Below are 7046 nucleotides of genomic sequence, written 5' to 3'. Positions count from 1 at the left end.
CTTTAACCTACAATGACCCCATACCATAAAGCCTGAACATGTACTAATGTCCACCAACTAAACAGTGAATTCTTTCTCAGGTGTAACTTCACTGAAATCTATCTGATACAGTTAATAATTATTTTTACTAATTTATGCGCCAAAAGGCAAAAATATGACAATGTGGCTGTAATGATGTAACTGCAGACATATATAGAGGTAAAGGAACTTTGTAAAAGCAAATGTTAACTCTGGCTCTGCACTGCGACCCGACTGAAAATACAGCATATTGCAAAAATGTTTCAAATTTTTGCTACTTAAAAAAAACCCTATTATCTCTTTGGCTAACGTGATGCAAACAGTCCTGAATTCAGTGATAAAATCTATGGAATCTAAATATGTCTGAAATACTGTTAATGAGATCATCATCATTAACAGCTGCTCACTGTGTGACACTTACCTACTGACTTTCATCCCCCAATGACCAAGCCAGTGACCGACTTTGTTGGAGATCAACTCTGTTTACAAACATGCACAAGTCTCCAAAGCCACTAAGTATCTAATGTAATGTGTTTGTAATGTATCCATCTGTAAATCCAGTAAGACCTAATCTTTCAGACCCAGTCAGGTTAAGAGGCTGTACATCCGATCTATGTTGTGGGGATCACGGAATTCCAAGACATCCATTAATACTCATTAATGGGATTCTCACGGGCTTAAGAACGATGGCTGATCTCTTCTAGCCGTTGTTGCTTTCTCTCTGCAGCCAGCTGGGCCCACCAATGACTGGATGATGAAGCAAGAATACTGCCAAGGTAGTTCATCAGGGGCTTGGCCAGGATCTGAAATGTGTTATTATTAGACAGAAATACATTCCGGAGTTCATTTCATCAAGTAAATTTGGGGTATTAATGCAGTGGGTTTGATTTATTTTTAACGTTGATTCTGCATAGGAACACATTGGCACAAGTTGATACAATTTTTGTAAACTCTTACTGCCCCCACCCCCATCTATGTGAGTCTACAGTATCTCTGTCTCTACCTAAATTTATAATGTGGCTGGTTTCTGAATATGGGATCTTAAAGCAAGGCAAAATACAGTCACTGCCCTATTTGTGTGCGCGCCATCCTAAAGCTGCTCATTAATTTTCATTAAGTGCTGTCAGTAAGGACCATTAACCAGGCTAGAGAATAATCACCTCCCTGGAGTGGTGACCCGTTTATGGCACAGGTAAGGGTTAACAGAAACAGCCCACCTTAGATGTACCAACACAACACTCACCACAAATACCACAGTAAGCATTCTGTAATGAACCATTTCATATCAATAACAGCAAAGGATAAAAAAAAGGAAAAGGAAATCAGCCCATACTCTTCTGAACCTCTCAACATATGGTGAGTTTTAAGAGTCCAAACAAGAATTTTCCTTATCAGACAAAATGAAACGAAAATATCCTTAAGCCCCACGTATAGGAGGTTATTATGTTTAGAGTTAAGATTTTCAGTAACATTGTTTGCATCGGATGAGTGTGTCACTATTTGAATCCCTACTCTAGCATCCTGGCACATGTTAACGCCTATAGTCTGACCTTAATCTACTGGGTAAGAGCATTATCGCCCTGTATTTCACACTACAGCTGTGATCACTGGGATTACTGTGAGCATTATGGGAGCTTTTTCTCTTTTTTTTATCAAATACATCTTTCAAGATTAAAATGTAAGTGTTCGCTGATGGTTTACAGGGGTGACTGTGGTGGCTTCATTATCAGCATCATATTGTAAAGTTGGCTTAATCCTCTGGAATACTAGGCAACAGCGAGAGTGTTTTTCCTGCCAATGTTTTTCCTCTGACGGTAGGGTTCAAACTTTAATGAGACCCTGAGAAATATGTGGCGATACGCTGAGACCCGACACTCTCTGAGACGCTGGTCATTTTTTTTGGAAACGACATATTGGTAAGATTGCATCTTAAAAAGCAGGTTTCCTGCTGCCTCTAAAACAGCTGTTATGCTAGCATGTAAGCGTTAAGATTAGTAGAGCTCAAGACAAAATACATCTGAAGCTGACAAACTGCAGCTGAAGCTGATTAAATACAAGCTGACAAAGTCCAAATACTTCTGAGGCTGACCAAGTATAGCTGAGGTTGACCAATTATAGAGCTGACAAAGGATAGTAGAAGATGACAATGGACAGCTCAGACTAAAGATGAAAGTGAGGTCATGTGTAACAGTTTTGAGCCAGGCTTGACAAGTTGAGTCTGAGATAACCTAATTTAGCCAAGTGTGTGCTTATATTAACGATCAAAATTAAATGGAGGCCTACAATATATGCATGCAGTAGATTATAGTTATATAACTGTCAGTTTTCCAAGGAATTTCCTAACTATGGAACTTGATATGTTTGTTATCTGCAGAGGTTTCTATTAACATGATAATGCAACACAAAGTTATCTATCGGCTTTCAGCTTTTAGAAACAAACCTGTAATACAAACCTGACTGCTGCCTGTCTGTATGGAGTGGCTTTGATAACTGTGGAAATATTTATCTTGTGGGTTTGAAGCCCCTGGTAATCTCCAGCTGAGGTAATAGAAAACTCAGAGGAGAGACTGTCTGGGAGCAGAAAAGGTCAGGTCTCAGTGAGAAAAGAGAGTGGCATTTCCCAGTCACAGTCTTGCAAAAACAGTTGAAGTGAATTGAAAACTTCCGCCTTTTAAACATTTTCAAGAGTGTTACTTGAACTGTAAAGACGCTGGGAAAGAGCATAACAATCTAGTATATATCACTGTGCACACTTCATGGATACTGTGATTTCAAAAGGTAACTGAAGAGAGAAAACCACAGTTAACAAAAGGCACAAAACATAATTGTATTCCTTGCTCAATATGGTTGTATTTGTTTTATAATAAGGCCATAATGCTCATTAGAGGCTCTAAAAATAACTTTTAATATGTCTCTGAATGACAACATACTAGATATGGATTACATGATTTCATGCTACATTCCTTTGTCCCTTACAAAACGCACCGACCAATCCTTGAGCCTTGACACGTCTTCCTATCGCAGTATAGATTACCGGATAATAAAACCCATCCACTATAGATGTGTAAATCTTCTCCTCAGATTGCACTCTGGTATAAGCAGTTGCTTTTCAGCCGTTTAAGTGTGGCACTGCATTGAAACCCTGGGGTGCATCAGTAATTATAGGCTTTTTAAAATCACTCCAAATCTGACAGCCTCCAGAGCAGCAAATTTAACAAGAGGAAAGAGTGGGAGAGCGAGACACAAGAGATAAATGCTTATATTATTTATTGGACGTTCATAAATCCAACTCTATTTTTTTTAACTAATATATATTTTAAAAGTGTTTCATAAAAGACTTTCCCGGATGGTGAATATTTTTTATTGACTGTAAAAGACTCTTTGGGTTTCAGAGATAAGTCTGGCTTTCACCAGAAAGTCAAAGTCTCACACTAGAAATCACTGAATACAAAGAACAGATTGCAGCTTTAAAGATACAGTAGGTTGAATTAACAACAGACTGTCCTTCATTAGTAAATACAGGAAATTAATACCCTGCACCTGCCCATTCTTTACTGCCCATTAAAAGAGTCATTGACCATTTCTCTATACTGGGCCTGAACTGCGACAAGCCTCTTTATGAAGTTTTTTTTTTTTTTTCATTAAAGCCAGAGAGAAAGCAAGGAAAGCTCAAGAAGCCAGCGGGAGCCAGCAGCAGATGTTTCACACCCAAGAGGGTAAACAGCATTTGTAGGGCATGAAATTGATTCAAAGCTTTTTGATGGGGAAAGAGAGGAGAGGAGGAAGAGGGAAGAAACATTTTAGGTAAGACCAAATCAAGTGTAAGTTCATTTCAGGTTAATTGAAAAATAAAAGAGGAAAATAAAAATAATAATAATAATAATAATAAATATCTGTCTTATCTACATTCAAAAAAAGGATGTTGTACTTGAAGATTCAGCTTGCTGGCGTTAGCGAGTGTGGTGATGTAAGGTGATCCCAGCAGGCATCTCAGCTCTGAGTCTAAAGACCTGAGGCAAGCCGTGTGATAGACATATTGTGCAATTTTTCGTGTAACGCCTTTGGTTTGAGGGGTGGTGACATCTTCTTAATGTACAGTGAGCTGTCCGGCCTGAGGCTGTGTGAGAATGGGTGCTACATCCATTTCAATGCTTGCTCCCTGGAATCTTATCTTTCAACAGAGGTGAATCACAGGGCCATTTAAATGAGGTGAACACAGCTTTTAGTTGAGGTTTTCAACATTCTGTCATGATTTAAGATTTTATATACTCCAAAACAAAATTTTAAATATGAATTATGTTAAATGATTTATGATATTTTAGTGGATTTGTAACATCCATTAGAAGTTATATAAGACAGTTCTGAGAAGGAGGGAATTAGTCTGATAAGCTGTATTTTTCCTGCAACAATAGTCAGAAAAAAAAGCTCAGTGGACTCAAACTCAACCTGCTCTTTATCATATCTTGAATACAAAACCTAATTCCTCATGATTTTAATTAGTCCAGATCTGACCATATTCTTGCTGAGTGCATGTTTCTCACTTAAGTTTGACCTTTTTCAGCCTTTCCAGTAGATTCAGCAGCAGCATTGACTTCAGAGGCCCGGACCACCTCAGGCTTCACCACGAACTCTCCCAGACCAAACACTTAGTTCTCTCCTCAGCAGTCCCTGTGTAATCCCAGATCAAAGGTCTCAGAAAATCAGGACAGATTCTCTTGGGTAACAGCCACATGAGTGATGCGAAGCAGCGTTTTTTATCTTGCTCCCGCAGGTTAGCTCCTGCTAAGCCTGCAAATTGTTTTGTGATTTCGCCCCCTCCCTTTGAATATATATTTTTTTCCATTCCAAACTTTTTAAAATATATACAAATATAAATATAGTTATGCTAAATACAATTAACGAAACAAACTAACACGTTTACTTTGTTTTCAGATATTATTGCAAGAAGTGCCCAAAACACTGTTTTCCATCTGAATAACAAGACTAGAAAGCAGCAGCTCTTTGAGGCTATTGTTAGGCACAGCAGTGATTTCAACTAGCAGATAATGTTTACAGCTGTAGCACCAGACCCACGTAGCTGTTTAATTAGTAACTGTCTATTAAGTGCTGTAGTACTATAGGCAAGGCCATATGGATAACCTGTGTAACAGAAATAAAATCACCAGCTTTATGAATTGCAAATATATGACTGTGCCTCCACTTAGCAGGACTGTATAGTATGAAGCACTAATTTTGAATAAGAAATGTGTTTAATTAGTATTCCCTTTTTAAATTCAAATCACATCTCACTGAAAATATAAATATGACACACACAGAACTTTAAGTGCAAATAATGAATTGAGTTAATGAAAACACATATTTAAACCAATTATGAAAGTAAAAAGGACAATATAAAATATTGAACAAAACTGACCTGGTTTACCAATTGTAAAGCTTCTAACTACAGGGCCCACACTCACTCTGAAACCAATATAAACATAGTGTCCATTACACTAAAACAAAACAGTGCAGGTCCGAGTGCTTGCTTGCATAGTGACCTAAAACAAATGGCCACTCTACTTGTTAATGCCTTTCTTATATACAGTCTATGGTTAATGCAAGCTACCAAATGAAACAGCACAGGCACTGGTTAGTTCTTAGCCTACTCACAAATCACTGAGTTGAAGCATGGGTGAAGATGAGTGAGGTTACAGGCTGGCATCAACAGCAGTCCGGATGAAGTGATAGCTGAGCGGGAGAAGTCTGCTCTTCCATAGAGTCAAAGCAGTGTTTCCTGGTCTTCAGTCTATAATGAATACATAAAAAAGTTTTTCTCAGTCACTTAACTCATCCCAAAGCTGCTTTACTTCTCATGCAGAGTTCATTTTTAAACAATTTTGCTTTAAACTTAGTTCAGATCAACACATAAGGGCTGGGCAAAATGACTATTTTTTTAAACGATTAATCTAGCGATTATTTTTTTTCGATTATCGATTATTTTCCCATTATTTGATTACTATGGCAATTAACACATAATGAATATTTAAAAAAAAACATTGATTTCTGATAACATGTCAATATTTATTCAACATTTCTTTAATACAGCCCTTCAGAGTATTGCTCCCAAAATCTCTCCAAATAGATGCGACAAACTGATTTTGAACTGCCTGTGGAAGCATTTCCTTCATTTTACGTGATACGCTACAGTCATTGTGTTTTGGGCTCTGAGCACTGAATTCCCAAAACGTGGGTGACCTACACTTAACCATGTACATGAACGCCTCCTTCTAAACATGCTGCTAACGCTACGCTTTCTGTCTAGACACAGGGGCAGAGTGTCCATTCTTGATTAAAAGCTCTGTTTTAGCGGTTACTTTTCTCTCTTGAAGGGACTTTTCTCTGACTCGCGTTGCTGCTGTTACACGTTGCCGCCAATTTTCGTTTTGGTCCGACGCGTCGACGTAATTGACTACGTAAATACGTAATGCGAAAAATTTGCGTCGCCCCAGCGCTACAACCATAACACGTTAGAGATATTTACCTTCTGCAAGTTGCAATATGTCCGTTACACGTTGGTAAGACTCTCTGCATTCACCAAAGTAATGACCAAACTCTTTCCATTAGCTTAAGCAGCGTTCCCACGGCTCTTCTGTTTCTTGTCTGACAGTCCGTGACTTCACTCTTTCGGGGTCACCTGTACATCCCGCCCCTCTACCTTTCCAATTGGCTGACAAGTTCGTAACAACCAATGGATTTAACCAAAATGTCAAGATGGACAACCTTATGACCTCTGGGGCTAGGTTGTACGCTAGACGCTCCTCTTATATGTAGAGCAAACAAACTTGAATAGTAATGAACTTTATTAACACAATGATAAAGATTTGTTAAGGCTATCTGCTTATAGAGTTTTTAATTCACCATGAACAGTGTTAAACATTCAAATTAAGTGGTTTATTTTGTATGATATACTTAGTTAAATGTTTGATATTAATTAATCTCTTAATTATTTACATATTTGTCTAAAGTAAAACATTTTTAGACTGGGCTTT

The 7046-nt window shown here is 38.0% G+C and overlaps 1 long non-coding RNA gene across 2 annotated transcripts; it reads right to left on the bottom strand.

Moving 5' to 3' along the window:
• Positions 1-434: 434 nt before the first annotated feature.
• LOC128380282 (uncharacterized) lies at positions 435-6579 on the bottom strand. 2 transcript variants are annotated; one of them, XR_008323482.1, is made up of 3 exons: positions 6539-6579; positions 5668-5803; positions 435-821 (listed from the first exon to the last, which is right to left on the bottom strand). It is a non-coding gene; the product is annotated as an uncharacterized LOC128380282 (long non-coding RNA). The 2 variants fall into 2 exon arrangements; XR_008323481.1 differs by lacking the exon at positions 435-821 and adding an exon at positions 4555-4686.
• Positions 6580-7046: the final 467 nt, after the last annotated feature.

This window comes from Scomber japonicus, chromosome 19 (assembly GCF_027409825.1).
Source record: "Scomber japonicus isolate fScoJap1 chromosome 19, fScoJap1.pri, whole genome shotgun sequence".
NCBI classification, from domain to species: domain Eukaryota; kingdom Metazoa; phylum Chordata; class Actinopteri; order Scombriformes; family Scombridae; genus Scomber; species Scomber japonicus.
This window is presented reverse-complemented; position numbering and strand designations above follow the sequence as displayed.